Source organism: Aotus nancymaae, unplaced genomic scaffold, assembly GCF_030222135.1.
Source record: "Aotus nancymaae isolate 86718 unplaced genomic scaffold, 86718_ANA_hifiasm-v0.15.2.pri h1tg000102l, whole genome shotgun sequence".
Taxonomy (NCBI): Eukaryota; Metazoa; Chordata; class Mammalia; order Primates; family Aotidae; genus Aotus; species Aotus nancymaae.
Window position 1 is genome coordinate 1,749,267 of NW_026988517.1, and position 25,853 is coordinate 1,775,119.

A 25,853-nucleotide genomic window follows, 5' to 3' on the forward strand; every position below is an offset into this window, starting at 1 on the left:
CCATCCTGTAATACAAGTAACCAGGTAAGAACATCTTGGACATCTCATAGAATGCAATTAAAATATGTTTTACAGTGAGGATGCTGAGAATCACAGGTATGTCTTTCCCCAAATCACACACAAACCCAAGAATGACTCCAGGTCAAATGTTCATTTCACCGCACATCATCACCTCCCCAGGGAGCAGGCCTGGAACAGAGATGCCTGTCCAGTGCCCCGGGATTGCCAGAGCCCATCTGAAACCTGGAGCACTTTCCCAGGTCTCTTCAGGATCCCTGACCACTTCTCGTTTTTCTCTTTTTCTGGTCCCTGAAAGTGGGAACACAAAGGCAGCGCTGCCCTGACAGCAGTTTTCACATTCCTGTGTAGCTGGAGGAAGCTGCAGTGCCCTGGGCTTGTGAGTGTCCACCTGCATGTGCAACCTGCCCAAACCATAGGTGATCACGAGCCTAACTTCACCAGTACAAACAGAATTGTACCGGGACAGACAGATAAATAAAGCTTCTCAAGCTTGCCTGTTTAATCTCTCAAGGTACTTAACAGGAAATTTTACTTTCCTATGCAAATAATCTTAACTTTGGAAGATTATTTCTTAGTGAAAATACCCATATATGCAGTCTCAGGCTTCATTCTAAAAGTATAAGATCCACATAACCTTTTCTAAGGTCCTTCTCAGTTACAGCACAAGAAAGGGGGCAGCACTTCCTGTAACAAGAAAGGCACAGAACAGCTTCCACATGGTGGTGACTTCAGGGGTCAGCAACAGTGCCCAGACAGTGATAGAAGTGCATTTCCTTGGCATGACTTCCGTGTCCCATCTTTCCAGGAACACACCAGGAATAATGGTGGCCCCATAGAGAGTGATCAATGTGTCAGAGATTGAGGACTTCAGACCTGGACACACTTTGTCTCCAAGATTAAAGACCTGGCATGTTAACATCAGACTATCCCAAAACAGTGGGAAACATAAGGCAGGGGGATGGGCACTTTTTGGTCATCTCCATGCCAGGCCCCATGCTGAGTGCATGCTCCTGATCGGCTTTCTCATAAGTCCTCACAGCAGCCTGGGGAGCCAGGAGAAATTTGCTGTCTTTATAGAGAAGAGACTCACAAAGGTTGCAGGCCATGCCCGTTTGCACAGAGCTGATGAGGGGCTTGATGGAGCTTCAACGTACAGTTCTTGATCAATTTTGACTCCTGAGCCCCTTTGAGATTCTGACAAAGTCTTCTCTTCTGTAGGAAAGCTTATGTGCATACCTCTAGGAAACACTTCCAGTGTTTCTTTGGGCCACATCTTTGTTGGACTACACTCCTGATACAAAGCAAGAGCTCGATAAACTTTTAAGGGATGGATGAAAACTCTGAGGATAAGGAACATCGTAAGCTGCTCTTTCCACAGGGCAGGACTGAGCTAATATCACACTGGATGACGGACTTGGTGCTCTCTATAATTTACAACTAAATCATTCACAATTTTGCATTAGCCACTATCATTCCGAGGCTTCTTATCAGTGCTGGATACCATGCCATCCTCTGGTTGCATGCAACCTTTTTGCCCTGTATTGCCTGTTTCTCCTGCACAGTATACCTGGTTTTCTATCACTTACTTTCCCTTCTCTCACTCCCCTCGCCCTTCAGACTGCTGCAGCCTGGCTCTCCCCATCCCATCCCTCCACCGAACTGCCGTGGAGAACTTGTCAGCCCTTAATCTACACATGCAGCAACAGCACCTGTCACTCTGCCATGTCTCCTTCTTTCAATGCTTCTCAGACAGACTCCAAATCTCTTTGTTTCCCTTTCAGCACTCTGGTTGCTGCTTATTGTCTCCTCTGCTTGTCACTCCAATGTGTTTTTTTTGAGGCCTATGTTCTGGAAGTTTGTCCTTCTCAGGTGTCCTCATCTATGTCATTCCAAACTCATAATCTGACTGATTAGGCAGCTCACCCCGACAATCTCACGGGTCCCTCAAACTCAGGATGGTCATGCTGAGCACAGCTCTCCAAATCCCTAACAGGTCTTGTGCCCCTTCAGTTCATTGGGAGTACACTCTCCAGTCCGCTGTTCTAGTCAGAGGCCTCCCTGTCCTCATGCATCCAGCCAGTTGTTTCTTTACATCTTACCTCCTTCATGTCTGTTGAATCTGCCCTCTTCTTTCTGCTTCAGGGCACAACCATCTCTTGCCTGGTTACTCAAGAGCTCCACAAGTTGATCTTGCCTTTTCTAGAGCTGCTCTCCACCCACCCCAAATTCAACCTTTTCCAGTAACCAGAATGTGACCCCTAAATGCTCATTTTATTATGACCTTCTCTGAAACAATGGCTCCTCCATGCTCTTTGAGAGTTCAGCATTCTCAACATCATACAAAGCCTTTTATTTATTTGACCCTGCTTACTCCTCCAGCACATCTCTGCCTTTTGGCTCCACTTTAGGCTTTTGTCCATGCTGTCTGCCCTGCCTTGACAATTTCTCCCCTGCATTCCCTTGTTCTGACAAAGCTGCACATTGCCTCAGAAGCCTTTCCTTAGAATGGACTGGCCACCCATCCTGTGTGTTCACATGGCTCCCTGTATAAAACCCCACCATAGCAATTTTCCCAAAGCATAGTAATAATCTGGCCCTACAGTGAGCTCTGTAAAGGCAGGAAAAAATGCCTTGTATACCATTTTACTCTCAGCAAAGCCTGAAACACAAAAGGCACTCAATACATATTTATCAAATAAGTAAATAATAAAGTAGGACCACTGAAAAGCTTTTCAGCTTTTCCTAAATAATATTTTACTCACATGGTTTCACATTTTTTCATTCTGCAACACACAACAGAATCCCCAAACAACAAAGACAAACTAATAGGAATGGTCCTAATACATGTAAAACTTAAATATAACTGACATACTATTTTGGGTAAATCCCAACACTTAATTCCTCATTTATGTAATGTTTACAGAGTCAATCAAATTATAGATATTTTAAGTGGTATAGCCTGATAGAGACAAAGCACATCATTATTTCTCAAAGAGTAATGTGGTTAAGGTTTCAAACCAGAGAAACAAAATGGTCCATCTGACCATTTTCCTGAAGCAGAGGAAGTTACCAGTAATAGTTTAACAGAGCATCATCCTCACAATTGTCAACATCATCACAGTAATCACTATCATCACCATCATCTCCATTACCATCATAATTGCCATCATTACTATCTTCCCCATTATCATCACCATCATCACAATCATCTCCATCATCATCACCATTATTACCATTATCTTCATCATAATCATCATCATCACTGTTATCATCTTCAGCAGCATCATCACCATCATCACTACCATCATCTCCATCATTATCACCACTATCAATACTGTCATCTCCATCATCATCACCATAGTTACTATCATCTCCATTATCATCACCAACCATCATCACTATCTTCATCATCATCTCCATCATCATCATCATCTCCATCATCACCATCATCACTGTCATTTTCATCATCTCCATTATCATCATCACCATCATCACTCTCATCTCCATCGTCATCACCACATCATTATTAAAATTTCCATCACTGGGCCAGGTGCGGTGGCTCACGCCTGTAATTCCAGCACTTTGGGAGGCTGAGGCAGGTGGATCACGAGGTCAGGAGATCGAGACCATCCTGGTCAACATGGTGAAACCCTGTCTCTACTTAAAATACAAAAAATTAGCTGGGCATGGTGGCGCATGCCTGTAATCCCAGCTACTCAGGAGGCTGAGGCAAGAGAATTGCCTGAACCTGGGAAGCAGAGGTTGTAGTGAGCCGAGATTGTGCCATTGCACTCCAGCCTGGGTAACAAGAGCAAAACTCCATCTCAAAACAAAAAAATAAATAAATAAAATAAATAAATAATAATAATAAAATTTCCATCATCACCATCATCACTATCATCATCTCCATCATCATCATCACCATTATTATATCCATCATAATGACTCTCATCACTATCATTTCATAGTCATCACCTTCATCATCTCTATCATTATCACCATAGTCACTATTTTCCCCATCATTATCTCCATAATCATTACCATAACTATCCTATTATCATCACCATCATCACTATCATCTCCATCATCATCACTATCATCACTATCATCATCATCACTATCATCACTATCATCTCCATCATTATCACTATCATCTTCATCATCACCTTCATTGCTATCATCTCTATCACTGCCATCACTACTATCATTATTTCCATCACCATTATAGCTATCATCACCATCATCATCATTTCTATCATCATCACCATATCTCTATCATCACCATCTTCACCACCATCATATCATCATCATTATTTTCTCACCACCATCATCACCACCATCATCGTTACTATCAGTATCATGTTGATAAACTATGAAATGCATCTCCCACTTTTACTTCTTCTACTCTTTCTATATTTATAATGACTATATACTTATGCCCAAATTATGTCTGTTTTAATTGGAAGAATAAATCTCTCTGCTAGATTGAGTGAACCTGTGTGAATATCATTCTTAAGAGACAGAACCTAAATCGTGGCTTATTGGTATATACTCCAGATATGTTGTTATCGTCATAATGAAACCCTGTCTATTCATTCCACTGAGCATTCCAAGTTTATTTAAAAAAAGAGAGAAAGAGTGCTATGAGTTTTTTTCTCTGAAGGTTAATTAAAAAGGATATTTAAAAGTGAAACTTACAAATGTCTCTGTGTCTGGGAGGTTCTTGAAAACGAAGTACTGTCAGAATTATAAACAGGATACAAGGCCAGAAGAATTCAGCAAAGAAAAGAACCTAGAAAATTTTTTCAAAAAAAAAATACCACTTGAATAAATTGTAAAGTATTACAATATTTTCATCTCTTAAAAGGGGTCATCATAATCCCTGCTATATGTCTCAGAACAATCATTTGGGACAGGAGCCCACAGAGATGGCCTAGTTTATTAATCATTGCACCCCGACCTGTGACTGTGTCACCTCCTTGTTCTTTTCCCACCAGGCCTAGCTTTTACTTCTTTCCTTTTTCTGCACATTTTTATTTATTGCAGAACTTATGACATTAGAGAAATTAAAGAAATAAATAACTTTCCCCATATTTCCCACACTTCAATATAACAATTGTGTTTATTTTTCTAATTTCTTTAACGTTTCTGATGTTTTTACTGAAACATATTTTGCTGGCTTTGGTGGTAGCCCCTACTTCTCATTTACCTTCACTTTATGCATATTTTTCAATATTGCCACAAGAGGTTCATAACTATCAGCTTACTTGCTGTATAACATTCTTACCAAATGAATATCCCATAACTCACACATTCTTCTATTAAGGAATATTTTGTGTATAAATAACTTTTTATTTGAATTATTTTCTTAAGATTAGAACAAACTCCAAAACTAAGATTACTAGAGTAAAAATCTCTTGACACAGACTACATAAGAACTACCCAAAAAGATTGTAATAATTTTTAAAACCTTAAATTTTCAAAGTTAAAAGAAAAGGAACTGCCATTGATACATGGAATTCAATCATTTGAGAAGAAAAAAAAAATACCACCTATAAGGTATAGTCCCCCAAATTAATAGAAAAGCCTCAATTATCATAAAATTAATTTTACTGCCATCATTATTCACTTGTTTTATGGTGGATATTCTTGTATTGAATTCAGGCAACATCATTTTACAAATACAAAAGTTAATAGCCAGACAAAAAATAGGCAAGCCATTGAATAAATGCACAAACAAAAACCTAAAATTCTGAAAGTTAACACTGCTTCATCAAACACCAAAGAGGATGTCTTACTGTTTCAGATTCCCAGTTATAATGCTTTGAACTAAAATGAACTTCTGGTCACTTTGATTCCTTTATTCTTTAAACTGCCATGGTCATATCCCATTGCAGTAACCGTTCCCTGTAAGCAGATCTAAATGTCACCAGATGAGTGGTCTAAAGCCATCAAGACAAAATACAGGCAGAAAAGAGTTTTTCTGTACCTGGTATAATTAAGGAAGAAAAGAAATCAACCTCTTTAGCCAGGCATGGTGGCTCACACCTGTAATCCCAACACTTTGGGAGGCCAAGGTGGGTGGATCACGTCAGGTCAGGAGTTCGGGAACAGCCTGGCCAACATGGTGAAACCTCATCTTTACCAAAAATACAAAAAAATTAGCAAGACATGGTGACACACACCTGTAATACCAGCTACTCAGGAAGCTGAGACAGGAGAATCACTTGAACCCGGGAGTTGGAAGTTGCAGTGACCCAAGATCACACCACACTGCACCCCAGCCTGGCAACAGAGAAAGATGCCATCTCAAAAATAAATTTTTTTAATTAAAAATAAATCAATCGGCCGGGCGCGGTGGCTCAAGCCTGTAATCCCAGCACTTTGGGAGGCCGAGGCGGGTGGATCACGAGGTCAAGAGATCGAGACCATCCTGGTCAACATGGTGAAACCCCGTCTCTACTAATACAAAAAAATTAGCTGGGCATGGTGGCGCGTGCCTGTAATCCCAGCTACTCAGCAGGCTGAGGCAGGAGAATTGACTGAACCCAGGAGGCGGAGGTTGCGGTGAGCCGAGATCGCGCCATTGCACTCCAGCCTGGGTAACAAGAGCGAAACTCCGTCTCAAAATAAATAAATAAATAAAAAAATAAAAAATCAATCTCTTTGAAATAGTCCACGAGGAAGTATTTCTTGTGTCAAAAAGTGCATCATGATAAAAAGTTCTCTGACCTAGTCCTGAAACACAGTATCACACATTCTGGTAACAAAGAAAATGCCTGCAGATTGCCCTCTGGTTCAAGGGACCACAATTAAACTATAAAGAAAAGTCAAGGACACTCAAGAGATCACTATTTATTTAAATCATTTTGGTCATTCTCTGTAACAAATTAATAATTTACTGGAGTACTGGGTTAGGGAGGTGGTGGGGGAAGATTCTATCATTAATTCTGACTGAATATGAATATGCAAAATAAAAATAAACCTCATATTAAATAACTTGATAGCATTAAGAAGAAAAAACATATAATTTTCTTGGGTTTTTTATTCTTTTGCATTCTCTCCTATAGGATAAGTTATCTATTTACAAAATACATGTACATGAAAACTAGTGTTTTAGAACCAGTTTTCCATATCGGCACTTATAGTTCTACCTCGCTACTTTTAAAGACTACATAATATTACACTGTAGGATTTAATCGATTTAACCATTCACTTCATCATGAAAATTTGCATGCTTTTCTCTTTGGGGTCAGTGATATCATGAGGTTTTTTTTACATATTTGGCTGACTTTTGTTAGTAGATCCATGAGGTACCAATGATAAATGGGATTACTGCACTAAAATGTATATGATTTTTAATGTGGATTTTTAATTTGGATAGATAAAACCAAAATGCCCTCATTAAAAACTAAATCAATTATCATTTACTCTGATTTTTTTTTTTCTCCCTTGAACCATAAAATTTTATTGGCAGGTCAGGGGAAGCGCCGGGGATAAGGGTCCCTTCTTTCCCATCTCCTCACCCAGGAGACACCCTCTGAAGGACAGCGGAAGCCCCGGGCCTGCTGCCTTCTCAGAGGACCTTGGAGGCGGACGGGTTGTTGTAGCGATCTTCCTGGCCCTCGAGCAGGCTGCGGTAGGTGGCGATCTCCTGCTCCAGCCGCGACTTGACGTCCAGGAGCCGCTGGTACTCCTGATTCCGCTGCTCACTATCAGCCCGCATATCGCCCAGCTGGGCTTCAACACCGCTGATCCGCGCCTGGATCTCCGCCAGCTCGGCTCCAAAGCGTGCCTCCGTTTCTGCCAGTGTGCCTTCCAAGCCGGCTTTCATGCTCAGCTGTGACTGCAGCTCAATCTCAAGACCCTGGAGGGTACGCCACAGGTCACTGAACTCGGTGTTGCTCATCTGGATCTGCTCCCTGTGGCCAGTGACCTCCCGGTTCAGTTCTTCAGTCTGGCTGGTGAACCAGGCTTCAGCATCCTTCGGGTTCTGCTCAGCCATGACCTCATATTGGCTTCGCATGTCACTCAGGATCTTGGCGAGATCGGTGCCCGGAGCCAAATCCACCTCCACACTGACCTGGCCTCCCACTTGGCCCCTCAGCACACTGAGTTCCTCCTCATGGTTCTTCTTCAGGTAGGCCAGCTCTTCCTTCAGCCCTTCGATCTGCATCTCCAGGTCGGTCCTGGCCAGGGTCAGCTCATCCAGCACCCTGCGCAGGCCGTTGATGTAGGCCTCCACGCTCATGCGCAAAGCCTGCTCTGTCTCAAACTTGGTTCAGAAGTCATTTGCAGCCAGACGGGCATTGTCAATCTGCAGGACAATCCTGGAGTTCTCAATGGTGGCACCAAGAATCTTGTCCCGCAGGTCCTGGATGGTCTTGTAGTAGTGGCTGTAGTCGCGGGAGGGCCCAGGACCCTGCTTCTGGTACCACTCGCGGATCTTCACCTCCAGCTCGCCGTTGGCCGCCTCCAGGGCGCGCACCTTGTTCAGGTAGGAGGCCAGGCGGTCGTTGAGGTTCTGCATGGTGAGCTTCTCGTTGCCCGCCAGCAGCCCGTCGGAAGCGGCCAAGATGCCGCCATAGCCGCCACCGTAGCCCCCCGAGGAGGACGAGGACACGAAGCGGGCGGAGGACACGGACACGCCTCGGCCGCCGGAGCCCTCGTGTATGCTGGACGCGCAAAAGGCGACACCCGGCCCAAAATGCACGGAGCCGCCGCCCAGGCCCCCGAAGGACGACGTGGACGACGACTGGCCATAGCTATAGGAAGTCATGGCGAGGCAGAGCACGGACGGAGCGACCCTGGTCCCAGAGGCTGCGATCACGGGAGGCACCCATTTACTCTGATTATACTCTCAATAACACCTGGGATTAACAAACAATTTTTCGTCAAATCAATATGCAAAAATATAATAACTTTAATCGTTAAGATCAAACATTTTTCGTAAGTTGAGCATATAATTCCTTCCCTATTAACTCTCTGTCCTTCCAGTTGCCTATTTTTCTATTAAGTTATTCTTTATTTTTGCCGACTTATAAAGCATCATTTTCTATTTAATTTTTAATTAAAGAATTCAGCCCTTTCATGGCTGACAGTATTACAAATATTGTCTCCAATTTTGTATTTGCCTTTTTATTTTATTGTCTAAATCTTTCATGCTATTAATTTATCAATCTTTTTATTTATAGTATCTGATATTATTGCCTTCACATAGACAACATCATCTAAAGGACCCTGCCAAAGCCAAATTATAATAGTAGCAACTCTAAAATCACAAATATTTATCAGTCCAGTCTTAAAAATCAACATCCAATCTCTAGTTTCAAATGAAAATAATATTCGAAGAAAATAAAAACCTGAAGCTTATTGTTGAGAAGCTTCTCTAAGGGTCTTGAAATAATAACAGAATTCCAATTAAAGCTAAAAAACAGAATATCTCAGAGTGTTTTATTTACAAGCTGGTCACTGACCCTTCTGAAAAGCACAAGTAAAAAAAAAAAAAAAAAAAAAAAAAAAAAATCTTTCATTGTTCAGAGTTTGAAGTTGTTCCATTCAAGAGCAAAGTAGCCAGACTCCAGTTCTGCTGTGTCATTGTCCATTGTGCACCAGTGAATCACTCTTTCATGAGACCATTTCTCTGCAGGGGTGCAAAGGCAGCCTTCCCTTTCTGATCACGTTTTTATGTCACTTTTTTTTCTTATGTGTCATTATTATCCTTGAACCTGGCTTAACATTTTGAATCTTATCCCTGTTAAATGGGAATGCTGTCTGATTAATGTTAGGGCTTTGCGGTATCTCCCATATTCCAGACCCTCCAGTGCCGACTTCTTAACACCAGGAAGTGACCCAGGCAGAAGCAGAAACTGGCATTTCTGCTGTCCAAATGCAATGGTGCAGATGCCGCCACAGGCTCTCCTCTCAAGAAAAATAATCATCTGGTAAACCTGTTAGCAGTTAACAAAACAATGCCCCCACTACCAAACTACCACAAAGCCCTTCTACTGTTCCAGGAGGGAAGCTCCAACCTGTAGAGGGTGGGAGTGTTCAGTCCTGTACTCTGGAGCTTCCCATCCCCAAGGTGCTTCTCACCATGAATTTCATGGATGCCCAGATCCCTGTCCCACTCTCATTCCTCTCACCCTGTGGCCCGAGCATAAATATAAACCTTTCCATGATTCCATCAGCATAGCTGAGCCACAGTGGCATTTGGAAAGACATGAACAATACATACAGATGAACATGTACACAACAAGGACTCTTGGATAAAATGATACATTGAAACTTCCTCACAGAATTTTTCTTCTTCAAGACAAAATGGGCAGTGTGCGGGGAGAGAAAAAAAAATAAATTAGAGGGGGCAGGAATAAACTTGCATTTGCCTAATACAAAAAAACTACCAAAATGTAAAAAAAAGAAGTTTCTAGAGTAGATCAAATAAGCCACCATGCCTCAACCCCATCACAGGTGACAATCTCTAAAGCCAAAACCGTGTCCCCCACAATCCTGGTGACTATCCCCAATACCCACATCCATGGAGATGAGCACCTCAAAGGAGTCTCCTTATCTCCCACTTCTGACAGAGGAGTTGGAAAAACTGCTACTGAGAATGATCAAATAAACAAGGCAAGTGAATAATGAGGCTGACTCTTGGGGAGGCCTCCAGGACTACATACAAAAATGTGAAAAGAATCCAAAGCTGGAGAGCAATGTCCACAACTAGATGAACTAAACATTACATAAAACTTTTGACAGTTTTTCACAGGAGAGCACGGAGCTCAACTAGTCTAATAAAATTCTATTGCATCTCAGATGATTTCCCTCACTCTTCTCCATGGCCCTCCTGACCATTTCCAATCTTCTCCTTTTATTGATGATTACAGCATACAGGATATGCTCAGGGATCACTCTAGATATTAATGAGAAATAAAGCTGGTCCCAGGCTTATTGAAAAGAGAGTCAAGAACAAATATAATACCTGGGCGGAGCTCCCCAAGTATGAGTGGTAATAAAACAAAGAGCACAGCAGCTATCTAAACATTTAAAAGGAAACAAACCAACAAAAAAAAGAAAAAGCGAACAAAAGAAAGTCATAAAGCATGCCTGGAAAAGAATTCAATTAAATGAAGAATTTCTTTACAAATGCCTCATTAAGAAGAACATTTTAATAAGGACAAATATCAGAAAACAAGGGCTCAGAAAAAAGATATAAACAAATAAGTGAAAAAAGAAATTATGGATCTAAGAAAAAAACACAAAAGAATCATCACTGTGGAATTTTAAATGATTTAGAAACCATAAAAAGAAAATACATACTAGTTAAATTTCAATTTTTGGAATAAGAAACAGCTTACGATAATTATTTTTAAAAACATTTTAAAGGCAAAAATATTAAGAATCAAAAGCTAATATATTTGAAAAACAAAGACTATGCAACATAAGGAAAACTGGCATCCCCAAAGTAAAGAAGCCAACAAATGGAACAAAATATTTTTTGAGGATATTCCTCAAAGATATAAGATGGAATTTCCATGAAAAAGAGAAAATTCCATCTGCTGGCTAAGAAAGTATACTTCATTTCAGAAAAAATAAAATAAGCCATGGTTAAACTATGGCCATTAAACTTCAAGCTATTGAACTTCAAAAATAAAGTAAGACTACTACAGGTGTCTAGACAGATCAAAACAAAAACAAAAACAAAATGGCAATTCCCTAACAAGAGGAGAAAAAAATCAGTCTGCCCTTAAACATATCCTCAAAACATTCCATGTTAGATACTAATGCATTGATATTTACAAACTCCTAAGAGAAAGAAAGTTGGATTACAAAAAAATGACGTCCAACCAAATGGCCTTTAAACAATAACAACAAAACACAACTAAGTAAAAGAGAATATCTCAATATCCATTCAAAAATAAAGACACACTATCTCAAAAAAAAAAAATTAGAACTACCAAGGACTCATCAAAAATGAGAAACCAGAGATAGTTAAATGTCTTTAAATTGCTGAGAGAAATTCTGTTGGTCTAGAATTGTGTACCCAGAAAAACAGTCTCTCCGGAATGAGGCTGAAAGAAATTTTTCACGTAATCAGAAACCAAGTTGTCCAACAACAGATACACTAAAGAAACTTTTAAGTAATATGCTTTACTTTCAAATAAGGCTTAGATTAAACTCACTATTTGAAAGACAAGGATTACCAAGCTTGATTTCAAAAAGAAAATGTTATATGCTGTTTAGAATGGATATAAATAAATGTAAGGACATAGAATGGTTAAAAGAGATAAAAAAGATATGGTAGGTAAATATTAAACAAATTAGTTAAGTTAATATCAAAGAGATTTTAAGACAAGGAATCTTGTTATTCTTATCAAAATATAAGGATATCAATCAATGACTGAGAAGATTAATACATAACAAAAAGATTGATAACAAAAAAGCATAATAATATTATGCTTGTGTATACCGAACAATTTAGCCTCAAAATACAAAGCACAACAATTGCATTATACTGCAATATTATATTACAGGAAGAAAATTCTGAATTTACTTTCATAGGAGGAGAATCCAATATCTACCTCACAATAACTCTTTACAACAGCAAGTATTAATCAAAAAAATGTTTTTAACATATGATTTGTATTATCAACAGAAGATAAAGCATCTAGGGGAAAATTTTAATGAAAGTGTGTGCAATTATTTCATAAAGAAAATTATAAAACTTAATTGAAAGATAGTAATTGAAAAGTAAATATATGAACAGGTTAATATCATTACTGCATTAAAAAACTCAGTACCATAAAAATGTTAAACCTACCCAGATTTGTATATAGGCTTGATGCAATTCTAAAGGAATTCCAAAAGGTTTTTGTTCGGTTGGTTTTATTTGTTTTTATTTTGCTGTTGTTGTCATACTTAATAAGCTGATTTTAGAATGTATTTGGGAGAACAATGGTCAAAAATATCTAAGACAATTTTCATCAACAGGTTGAAAGAATTTGTCCTTTCCGTAATAAAGCTTTCTATAAAATAATAGTAATTAAAACATCATGCTATTAGTTCCATAATAAGCAAAGTAACCTATGGAACAGCCTAGAAACAGAGCTGTGCATATTTGGAAACTTGATGTATGAGAAAGGTGGTTGACAAATCAAAGGGACAATAATTCTTCTGCAACAAATTGTGCCATAAAATTGGTTTTTCTGAGAGTAGAGAGGGAGGAGGCAGGGATAGATTAGGTCTTTTTCATCGAGACATACAAAACTCCAAATGTGGAAAAACAAAAACAAAAAACAACTTTCAGCCTAGGCAACATGGAGAAACCACCATCTCTACAAAAAATACAAAAATTATCCAGGCATGATGGTGTACTCCTATAGTCCTAGCTACTAGGGGGCTGAGGCAGGAGGGTTGCTTGAGCCCAAGGGGTTGAGGCTACAGTGAGCTGTGTTCTCACCACTGCACCCCACTCTGGATGACAAAGTGAGATCCTGTCTTAATGAAAAGTAAAAGAACCCTTTTTTAATTTTCTTGAGACAGGCTTGCTCTGTTGCCCAGGCTGCAGTGCAGTAGCGTGATCTCAGCTCACTGCAACCTCTGCTTCCCAAGTTCAAGCAATTCTTCTGCCTCAGGCACTCAAGTAGCTGGGATTACAGGCATGCGCCACTATGCCCAGATAATTTTTGTATTTTTAATAGAGTAGCCATGTTGGCCAGGCTGGTCTCGACTCCTGACCTCAAGTGATCTGTCCACCTCAGCATTCCAAAGTGCTGGATTACAGGTATGAGCCACCGCACCTGGCCAAAAGTAAAAGCAACTTTTTAAAAATTTTGAGAAGAAAACACACAGTCTTCTTTGTTTTGTTTATGCTTAAATAAGACACAAAAATCATAAACACAAAGAAAAGTTAAGCTGTTTACAAATCTAAAATCTCTGTTCTTCAGAAAAGCCATTTGAAGAGTGGAAAGACCAGTCATAGACTTGAAGGATCTATTTCTACATATATAACTGACAATGCAGCATCTGTAATTCCTACAAATGCCTACAAATCAGTGAGAAAGAAATTATATAATCGAACACAGTCAAAAGAAATAAGCAGATGACTCCGGTGTGGTGGTTTATGAATGTAATTCCAGCACTTTGGGAGGCCAAGGTGGGTCGATCACGATGTCAGGATTGACCATCCTGGCTAACACGGTGAAACCCTGTCTCTACTAAAAATACAAAAAAATTAGCCAGGCATGGTGGCACATGCATGCAATCCCAATTACTTGGGAAGCTGAGGCAGGAGAATCACTTGAACCCAGGAGGCAGAAGTTCCAGTGAGCCAAGATCACACCACTGCACTCCAGACTGGGTGATGGAGAGACTCCATTCCCCACTCCCCCCAAAAAAGAAAAGAAATTAGCAGATGAGAGCAAAATGTAAACACCTTATAAGATGCCCAATTTCAGTAGTACTCAAGTAGATGCAAATTAAACCCCAATGAGATCATCATTTTAAACCCACCAGTTTGGGAAAATGTAAGAAGTCTGACTGTACTCATTGTCGGCCACCATATGGATACACAGAAACTTTGGACAGCAATTTGACAACATTAGTAAGCTAAGGCTTTGTAAATTCTGTGGCTCAATAATTCCATAACTATGTAGTAAGTTGAACCATATTAATTTTGTTAGATTAGACTGGTTTCAAACTAAAAAAAAACATAATTTAACCAAACACAGAGTTGTTGAGAAGGGATTATACACATGAACCAAGAGGTATGCTCAATGCTCAAAAGTGTTTACACAGCATTACTTGTGAAAGGAAAACAAAAAGTGGAAGTTATGCAAATCCCATCAATGGAAGAATAGATCAATAAACTGTGGGGTACTAGAGCAACAGAAGTAAGTGCGTTCACTCATGCATTCATTAGGAATTGTGTACCACGTCAGGCACTGTTACAGGGACTGGGAAAATAGCAGTGAACCAACATGACTTAGTTTCTGTCTAAGAGGATAGAAAAAATGTCCTTGTGAAAGTAAATGAAGCAGAGCTGTACACAACCCCTGAAGGAGGCTCTCCTGGGAATTCCGATGTGAAGACCAAGCCCTATCCTTAAATTTTGCATAACCTTGGAGCATTTGCAAGCACTTGCTCATTCATTATTTAATTGTCACAACAATCAGTGAGATAGGTAATACTGTGCCAGTTTGACACTTGCATGTCATGAAGATCATTATTTCGGGCAGCACCTTGGAACTAATTTGTGATGGTACATGGACAGAAGCTCAGGCCTACAGATTCAATACATAATTTTCCATCTGTCTTGAACAAACTGTCTTCCAGACTCAGTTTAAATATATTTTTAAATTCTCCAAGTGGCTCATGTGGTATATGGATTTGGTTGCAACTGAAAACCACAAAGAATAAAATGCTTAGGTACAAAAAACAAAATTGCAAATGAGTAAGAAGGAAAGAGAGCCTTTCAAAGGGAGGAGCTAACCAGAAGATCTCATTGGTTGAGAGAAGAGAAAAACACCTTAAGTTTAGAATATCAAGGAAGCTAAAGTAAAGTACATAATTAGTCTGTTGCCCTTGTCTTTGGAGACAAAGGGCTTTGAAGGAAGTATGAAATTCTATTGTGTCTCTTTGTGGCATTTGGGGTCTCTAGATGCCAACTTCTCAAAAGAGGGGACTTTCCCAGATGTATTTTGAAATTCTTGTTGTTAATCACTGCAGGAAAACAGTCCAATGTTCACCCAAGGGGTTCAAACAAAGCACAAGTCAAAGCTAAGAGAAAGTCAAATGTCAAATAGCAACCAGAGTCACAGTTGATCTGCCTAGATCCTTTATAGTTAGGAGGCAAGCCTTCCAAACATCTCTCCATCAAAGTCCAAAATTTCTTCCCCAGGCGAAATTCTTGCAAATCTTTTAGTTAATTGGATACTGACAGAAAGAAATAAACTAATTTTTTCTTCCTTGGCTCTTTTTTTTTGTGGGGAACAGGGGTTTTTTTTTGGCTTTCTATTGAAAAATAATTGCTTTCCTTTCAATGTTCATTTATTGAACATTTATTTAGCACGTACTTTGTCAAACATTCAGCTGGAGACTTTGGCAATATAAACATGAATGAGGAATAATTTCTCCACTCAAGTACTCAAAGGAGACAAACAAATAATCAAAATTAAGTATGAACACTGAAAGGAGATGCATATTGGTATGACCTTTCAGGAAGTCAAGTAAGCAAGATGCTTTAAAATTGTGAAATGTGTATACTCTTCAACCCAAATATTCTCATTTGATAGATTTTTTTCATAAGGAAATAATTGAGAAAGTATCTAAAATATGTACAAAAGAGTTATTTTAATATTGTTTCAACTGCAAAAAAAATTAGAAATTAAGCATCAACCATTAGGGTATTGATACAGCATTTTCAGTGAAACACAACTATTTTTAATGCAGTTAAATATATATATTTACAGACTTTTTTTTTTTTTTTTTTTTTTTTTTTTTTTTTTGAGACGGAGTTTCGCTCGTTACCCAGGCTGGAGTGCAATGGCGCGATCTCGGCTCACCGCAACCTCCGCCTCCCGGATTCAGGCAATTCTCCTGCCTCAGCCTCCTGAGTAGCTGGGATTACGGGCACGCGCCACCATGCCCAGCTAATTTTTTGTATTTTTAGTAGAGACGGGGTTTCACCATGTTGACCAGGATGGTCTCGATCTCTTGACCTCGTGATCCACCCGCCTCGGCCTCCCAAAGTGCTAGGATTACAGGCTTGAGCCACCGCGCCCGGCCTACAGACATTTTTTAAATCTGCAATTATTATGGTCAAGTTAGGATGTTGCACTAGTGACTTAGGATGTAGTGTTTTTTCTGCCATGGCTGAGTGCAGATACTGTATGGGATGGTACAGCCACAGGGAGACTAGCAGAGAGGTAGGTATACAGGACAAGTACTCCATCCACAGGGACCCTGGAGTCAGCCAAGATGACTCAGGGAGTGAGGAAACAGGGAGGATGAGAGGACGTTCTCATTCCAAGTTCCTATTTATATTGAAATGGAAATATAACCAAAATACCAACTGGAATAATTTCTTCAGTCAAAATGGCTCTAAAATATAATTGGTAAATAAATGTGTTTTTAAAAACAAAAATGTCCTAAGAAAAAAGAAGAGCTATGAAAGATTCTAATCCTACAAAATGTTATAACATAGTCTGACATTTCAGTGCTTAAAAAAAATAAAATTAGTGAAAAACAGAAATGGAAATCTATGCAGTGGCATGGGAAGTCCAAAAGAGGCTCTACTGCCTTTCAAAGATATGACATCATTCTCAGCAAACTGACATAAGACCAGAAAACCAAATACCGCATGTTCTCACTCATAAGTGAGTGTTGAACAATGAGAACACGTGGACACAGGAAGGGGAATATCGTACACCACGGCCTGTTGGGAGTGTTGGAGGGTGGGGCTGGGGGAGGGATAGCAGGGGGTGGAGGGATTGGGGAGAGATAGCTTTAGGAGAAACACCTAATGCAGATGACGGGGGGATGGATGCAGCAAACCACGATGGCATGTGTGTACCTATGTAACAATCCTTCACAATCTGTATACGTACCCCAGAACTTAAAGTGTAATTTTAAAAAAAGATACAACAAAATTACCTTTTAAGTACAAGGAAGTTAAAAAGAGTAATTCAACAATGGCATTAGACTACCTGAATTGAGACTTTAAAAATAATAAATTAAAACATACAACTCAAAAGTAAATGAAAGTGTAAAATAGAATAAATTTAATTTTAGTAAAACAAGAAGACAGTAAAAAATTGATCAAAGTTATGGATGAATGAAGAATAATTTCAGCAGTTTTGAAATTACAAAAGACATATTTCAAAGAAACAGAAAAGACAATACTTCAAGATATATAAATTTTTAAGTCTGAATGTTAAAAATAAGAAGAAAAGAGGATAGCAAACCAAAGAAATACTTGGCATGCAAGTAATCACCAGGCCTCTAATGGCACAACTGGAAATCATTTGATGGGCAAGTTACATAAGGAAAAAATAAAGAAAAAATTTCATTCTTACACTAACTCCGCAAAATATACAACCAAATAAGCCTTAATATGCCATTGTACATACACTCACTTTGCAAGCACAGAATCAAGGACAATACAGTACTGGACACATCGAATGGCATTACATGAACTGTGCGTCCCTTCCAAGAAGAAGCCAGCTAACAGATGGCACAAACCCAAAAAGGGTTATGTAAGGCCGGTGCCTCCTTGGGAGCCGAGTGGACACCCCCCCCAACTCCCCGCGCCTAAAAACTACGTCATCATTCTGAGCGCATTGCTCAGCATTTGCCCTCTCCACGCGGACCCCCCCTTTCCCATTTCCGCATTCCAATCTCAGCCCTGCACCTGCCATAAATTTTGAAAAGGCCTGCCAAGAGCCTGCCCTATGGTAGCTCCCCCGTACATCCTCGGCCAGCCTCTCTTCCGTGCTCACTCCCTTCATACCCAATGGAAATGCCCCCGCTTTGTTCACCTAGCCCGTCTCCAGTTTTTAATAACCAATAGAACTACCTCGTCTTTGTTTCCCCCGTAGTCAATCAGCTACCTCTATTCCCTATAAAACCCCACGCCGCAAGAAGAGAAGCGCGACTTCTCTGGCCCCTTCCCGGATCATAGAACCTCGCCCGGGAGCCGAATAAATTGGCTTTTAATTTCCTCACTCCGGTCTCTGTTTCCTCATTGAACTCAGCGAGAAGTCTAACAGGTTAGTAATATGAATTCCCTTTGGGCTTAGCCATATTGCTACTTAGAATTTGGGTTTTTGTGTGTTGGCTTTGTTTTGTTGGTTGTGAGTATTTTTGTTTCATTTTGTTTTGTTTTGTTTGAGATGGGAACTCACTCTATCACCCAGGCTGGAGAGCTATAGGAAGATTGTGGCTCACCGCAACCTAGAACTCCTGGGCTCAAGCGATCCTCCTGCCTCAATGTCCCTAGTAGCTGGTGATACAAGCATGTGCCACCACACCTGGCTTAGAATTTATTGAGAGATGTCCAGCATTGGCCAGGCATGATGGCTTACACTTGTAATCCCAGGACTTTGGGAGGCCAAGGTGGATGGATCACCTGAGGTCAGGAGTTCAAGACCAGCCTGGCCAACATGATGAAACCCTGTCTCTACTAAAAATATGAAAAAATATAAAAAAGAAGAAAGAAAAAGCCAGGCACAGTCATGGGGCACCTGTAATTCCAGCTACTTGGAAGGCTGAGGCAAGAGAATTGCTTGAACCCAGGAGATGAAGGTTGCAGTGAGCTGAGATCATGCCTTCGCACTCCATCCTGGGTGACAAGAGAGAAACTCCGTCAAAAAAAAGAAAGAAAAGAAAAGGAAAAGAAAAGAAAAGAAAGGAGGGAGGGATGGAAGGAGGGAGGGAGGGGAAAAATGATGTCCAGCATTAATACGATATGATGTATTAGAAGAGTAGCATGTAGGATAATCAAGATACCACCAGAAACAAGGAAACCCCAAAACAGAACTGGTAAGGGCAGCACCTAACCCCACCTGGAATTTGGGACTCATACCACCCATGCCAGTGTGTATTGTGGACAGAGTTGATAAGGCTGTGCTGTAGACAGCACCAAAGCTGTCCTGTGGTAATGCCTCCAGTAATTCCTAGCAGTCCCTAGTATGTGCAAGAGAGAGTCTCCTAATTCTCATACTTTGGTGGCATTTGGTCCTAGTTCACCCACTCCAGCCTTCATCAATAAATTCAGAGTGATGTATTGGTGCTGTTTACTCAAGGAGCCTGTCCAGGAGTGCCATGGTCTCAAGTATCAGATAAAATCGGGGTTCAGCACAGCTTCGCTGCCTCCCTCAAGTGGGCCTGTGCAAGTTAATCACCCTTCCTGACTCATTTTCTGTATCTGTGAAATGGGAATGAGAAGTTCTGTCATGCAGGGGTGTGGGAAATATGACTGGGATCGTGGTCTAAAGTGCAGGATGATTGTTGGCAGGGAGAAAGAGCACACCCTGACACCATCTGGCTTGGCTGATGTGACAAAGTGCAGAGGGAGAGGGTGTGCTCTCAGAGCCTGCTGGGATCACAGCACAGCACTATTTTAACTTCCATTTGGGATCTTTTGTAGCAGTCCCTGTGAGCTGACACTCAAAAGACATCATTCTGTGGATCTGAGACAGGGCACCGTGCCTCCTGGCTGCTTCCCTCTCATCCCTAAGGAATGGTTATTTTCCAAGTAGGTGGGAACAAGGACACACATGTTCAATTCTCCCAGGAGCTCCAACTTCAGACCTGGAGTATGACAGGTGCTGTCTGGCCAGGACAGTCCCCGAATTGTGTAGGACCAGGCACAGCTACTACCCCTCAGTGGAACTCTCTGGCTTAGCCAAAGCAGGCAGCTGGGGAAGAAAACATTCCTCACAGGAATGAAGCAGAGAGAGGAGAGGACACACAGAGTGGAAAATGAAGAGCTGACCTCAGGCAAGATTTCCTTCAAAGGAGCCCCCAGGGTTCCAAAATAGAAAAAGAAATGTGTTTTTCAGAAGGACCAGTTCCCCAAAAACAGCCTCAGCCTCCAATACAATATCATGAAAACAAGGCTTGAGGCTGCCTTTCCCTCTGCTCTCTATGATGTTTCTGTTGTTGTTTTTAAAACCTTTCCTGTAATTGAAAAGCCCAGGCCTTATCTGGAAAGTAAATAACCACACCAGGAAACTCCAGGATCCTCAAGGAGACCTGCATTTGCAAGTAAGATGGAAAAGGTTCTTGGGAAAGTAAATCTTTGCAGTTTTTTGTTTTCTGTTTTAATTTTTGGTTTTTGTTTTACACAGAAGCCATGTAAATCCACCATCCTAAATAAAATCTCCCAGACCTAGCCTTTTGATGATCTTGTAATTTTCTCTCCAATACACTGGTAACAATTTCAGCAAAAGAGCAACCTAGAGAGAATTATTTTCTCTTTTCAACCTGACAGTTAAATCGGTAAATGAGAAACTGAATGGCTTGCCTTTGAAATCCAGTCGGTTTTCCATACCTTTAAAAGACTGGATATGCTCAAATTATTTTTCTTTCTTTCTTCCTTTTTTTTTTTTTTTTTTTTTTGAGACAGAGTCTCACTCTGTCACCCAGGCTGGAGTATAGTGGCACGATCTTGGCTCACTGCAGCCTCCACCTCCCTGATTCAAGTGATTCTCCTGCCTCAGCCTCCCGGGTAGCTAGGATTACAGGTGCCCACCACCACACCCAGCTAATTTTTGTATTTTTAGTAGAAATGGGGTTTTGCCATGTTGGCCAGGCTGATCTCAAACTCCTGAACTCAGTCAGATCTGCCCACCTCAGCCTCCCAAAGTGCTGGGATTGCAGGTGTAAACCATCGCTCCTGGCCACTATTCTCACATTATTAAACTCAGGCAATGATGCAGGACAAAAGAGATGCTCACCGCACAGCCAGACTCTTAATGAGACACTTTCACTGTGCAAAAAGTTCCCTCACTCCCTTTCAAAGTTCTTCTTTTATGTTTGGTTGTTGATTCAAAGTGTTTTGAGAGAGAGTGGAGGAGGAAAATAAAGCTAAAATTAAAGGTTTAGAAACAAATTAAGATCAATCAAAATTAAAGAAACGGCACTGCTGCTACCATGATTATGAATGAGGAAAAACAAACCAACCAACCTCAAACAGCTTCGTAGGTGCCAGCCCATGCTAAAAAAAAATACAAAAGAATGTTTGCTTCTTATTAATTAGATTTCTGAACTGCTTTTCCTAAATCATTGCGCTGAGTAAACTGTGTTGCATCCAGATGGCCCTCAGTGGTCTTGCAGTGACCAAAGCAGTTTCCTCCCAGGGAGGCAAGTCCTGAAGGCCAGGGCAGCCCAAGCCAAGCCCCAGGATCCCACGGGCTCCTGATTTAATGACAAGTAAGAAGATCATCAACTTTATCTTCTCATCTAGCCAAACAGAAGTTAAATTATTCCACTTTTTTTTTTTTTAAGACAGTGTCATGTTGGTCAGGCTGGTCTTAAAGTCCCGACCTCAGGTGATCCACTGGCCTCGGCCCCCAAAATGCTTGGATTACAGGTGTGAGCCACCATGCACGGTGGGAGATTCGAGTTATCTGGAGACTGTCGCACCTGCACCACTGTATGACTGCAGCCAGAGAGGGAGAAGCCACATGTCAGTCACCTGTGTGGCCTAATCACAAGAAATGTGTCACTTCTGTGTAAGTGCTGGAAAAGAGAATAGTTCAAGGGCTCCCACACTGCCTGAGGACCCTCTTGCCTCTGCCAATCTTGTTCCACAGTGCTGGAGTCTGCAGCTGAGTGGGTTTGTGTACAGAGCTCCCCTGGACATGAGCCACTGCTGAGAAGTGGAGCAGAAAGCACGCTGGCCTGCAGGTGGCCACTCAGCAGCACCCCAGCCCCACTTCTGACTCAAAGCCAGTGAGGAGGCCCTGAGCCCAGGGACCTCTAGTGTGCTATAGCTGGCCTAGAGCCAGAACCTGAGCAACGCCATTTTATAAGACAAAGCTGTGTCTCCAAAAATGAGTTGTAATAACTGACCCATTCTCCTTGCAATAACTGCTGACTTGGTTTCTGTAAATAAGACTGCTAGTCTGCTCTGGATAATGTCCACCAGGTGAAGTTGTTTACCTTTCTCATCAGTAACTGATAGAATTGCTGGCCTTTGCTTATCAGAATGCACAGCCCAAGCTAATCTCATCTTGGCCCCTGTGAACTAAGATCTGTAATTTCCACCAGTACCCAAACCATATGTAAACTAACGTTTATCTTGACTTTTGTCGGTACCCAATATGTAAACTAATGTTTGTCTTGACTTTTGTGAATCATTTATGTAGCAATTAAAGTGACAATAAGCCCCGGAGCCCTCGGAATGTCCGGAGGCCCCCACCCCCGTCCCTGTCCAGGAGGTGATTTACAGAATCCACCAGCCCTCGGAATGTCTGGGGCCCGTTGATCCCCCTCCCCGCTCCTCAACCCCACTCCCAAGGTGGTCTTTCGGGTATAAAAAGCCTTGACACTCTCCCCTCGTGGCCGCGGGTTAGAGAGACGTGAGTCCTCCGCGGTCGCCGGCAATAAAGACCCTGCAATTTGGCATACTTTTGTCTTGGTGAATTATTTTAATTTCGCATCCCAATACTACACTAACGATATGAACACTATGCTCATTTGCAGCTTCTTTGAAGTACCAGCATGCCAAGGAGAATGGGGCTGACTGCCACCATGATGCCCATCTTGGGGCTCAGAAGGCCCAGCAGGCTCTGCCCAGTGTCACCACCAAGTCCTGCAGCCTGTGCTGGACATACCATCAGAAGGGTCTGAGCAGGGCCAGACTCCTAGCTGTGTCCTGAGTCACAGGACCCAGGTCCTTCCATGAGAGGACTCTCAGAACCATCTGGCCAGAGGACCTGGGACTGGGATGTGGAAAGTGAGTCCAGTTGAGGATGGCCAGAGTAGACTCATCAATGCCCAGGAAATTCAGCATCATTGCATTCAAACAGACCACAGATATTCAACTAAATTTGACTGCTGACAGTAGAGGGCTCCTGGATGTGCAACTGGACAGACTGTCAGCTGGGAGTAAGACAGTCCTGATGGCAGAGGCCAGGACCATGGGACCATTGGCCATCCCTGCCCCTTGGGCAGCTTATTTATCAGAGCCCTGGGAACAGCACTGAAGCTGTAACTTAACCTCCCAGCCTGGGAGGGAAGGGCAGAGTGGACCACAACCTGTCATGGCTCACTTCATGCTGAGTAGAGAAATTAAGCTTGTTCTTAAGGAGCCTTTGTTCTGATGAAATTTTTTTCTTTGACTTAAGTGAGTTAAACATCATACTTCCTCTAGAGTGGTGGCACCAGAGATTCCAGCTGAGCTACTTACAAATGCCAAGCCATTCAAAACATGGGTTTGTCCCCTGAGGCTGGAGTTGGGTTAACATGAATAAAGCCCCAGGCTGGGTCATGTTAGCACTCTCTTATGAGCTGAACTGTCTTCCCCCAAAACTCATATATTGAAATGCTAAACCACAGTACTTCAGAATGTGACCTTATTTGGGAATAGAGTCCTAGAGTAGGAGAGGATAGGCTCTAATCCAATATGACTGTCCTTATAAAGGAGAAATTTGGATATACAAACAGAGGGGTAACAATGTGAAGAGATACAAGGATAAGATGGCCATCTTTTCCTTCTAGGCCAAGGAGAGCCTAAAAGAGATCCTTCCTTCATAGCACTCTGAGGAACCAACTCTGTGGCACTTTGAACTTGAACTTCCAGTCTCCAGAATTGTGAGGCCATAAATTTCTTTTGCTTAAGCCACCATGTCTGTGGCATTTTGTTACAGCAGGCTGAGCAGACTCATACACTTCTCATGGGCAGGCCATGGGTGCATCCCAACTGCCTTGCAGGGCAAGAAGAGAACACTCATTCAGAGAAAACCTCTTTTGATGAGAAATTTCTTATCAACTAGCCAAAGCACAGTAGGACTCCAAGTGAAAGAATGCTGGGCTGGTAAAACAAATCTCAGCCACTCTTTCAGCATTAAGACTCCATGCCAGAGACTTCTTTTACTTTTTTATTTCATAAAATCCACTCATTGGTATTCATTCTACCTATAACTCCTTTAGCAACATGTCCAACAGCAGTCTGTCAATATAGTCAATGTTTGCACATGTAAACTTTCTGAGATTTTTTCTAATATAAAGCTTTTCTGCTATTTTATTTTATTTATTTTTTAGACAGGGTCTCACTCTGTCTCCTAGTCTGGAGTACAAACCACAATCTTCATTCACTGCAGCCTCAACCTCCTGGACTCAGGCAATCCTCCCACCTCAGCCTCCAGAGTAGCTGGGACTACAGGCACACGCCACCATGCCCAGAAAATTGCATTTGTATTTCTTGTAGAAATGAAGTCTGACCATGTTACTCAGACTGGTCTTGAACTCCTGGGCTCAAGCAATTTCCCCCCCCCACCTCCCAAAGTGTTGGGATTACAAGCATGAGTACAGCACCTGATCCTATTATACTCAACAACAGTGGCATCTTTTCAGGAAATATCTTTTGAGATAATTCAAGACTTTTTCCAACCTGACTATGAGAGAGATCAGTCACCTCACCTTTGACATTTTGGTGTCTGTTAATTCCCCTAGTAAATCCTTATAGCAAATTTGACAACAAATAGTTGATAAGCTATAACATGTAACTATGCAAAACCAGCAAAAATCCAACCTCTAAAACAATGTTCAAAAGAAATAAGAGCTACTTTACTTCTGAGACCTGATATCTGTAAATTTTGTTTACATTTCAGAAAAATACAGAAATTGTAGCTAGCAGGATGTTTACAAAAGAAAATTTGTTCTTTAACACCAAGTTCAGTTTTTAGCACCTGATTTCAGTGACAGACAAAAATCTCAAAGAAATGAGATTGTTTTGTTTTAGAAAAGAAACACACACACATATATACACACAAAACCTCTAAGGTTTGAAGTAGATGAAACAGTTTGAGAATATGTTTCTTTACATCTTAAAAAAAAAAAAAAACAGTGATTTCCAAGGTAGTGATCTACTTAGCCCTCTACTTAGCCCCAGGGTAGATGCCTAGGAGGTAGATATGCAGAGGCAGAGCCCAGCAGGGATTCAGCCTTGGTTTGGGTGAGCTGACTCAGGTTTCTCTAATGCTGGTGGGAGGAAAGCATTTGAACTCAGGTTTCTCTAATGCTGGTGGGAGGAAAGCATTTGAACTCGGGTTTCTCTAATGCTGGTGGGAGGAAAGCATTTGAATTCAGGTGTCTCTAATGCTGGT

At 41.2% G+C, this 25,853-nt stretch overlaps 1 pseudogene; it reads right to left on the reverse strand.

Moving 5' to 3' along the window:
* Positions 1-965: 965 nt before the first annotated feature.
* LOC135272034 (keratin, type I cytoskeletal 19-like) lies at positions 966-9,322 on the reverse strand (annotated as a pseudogene).
* Between the last annotated feature and the right edge of the window lie 16,531 nt (positions 9,323-25,853).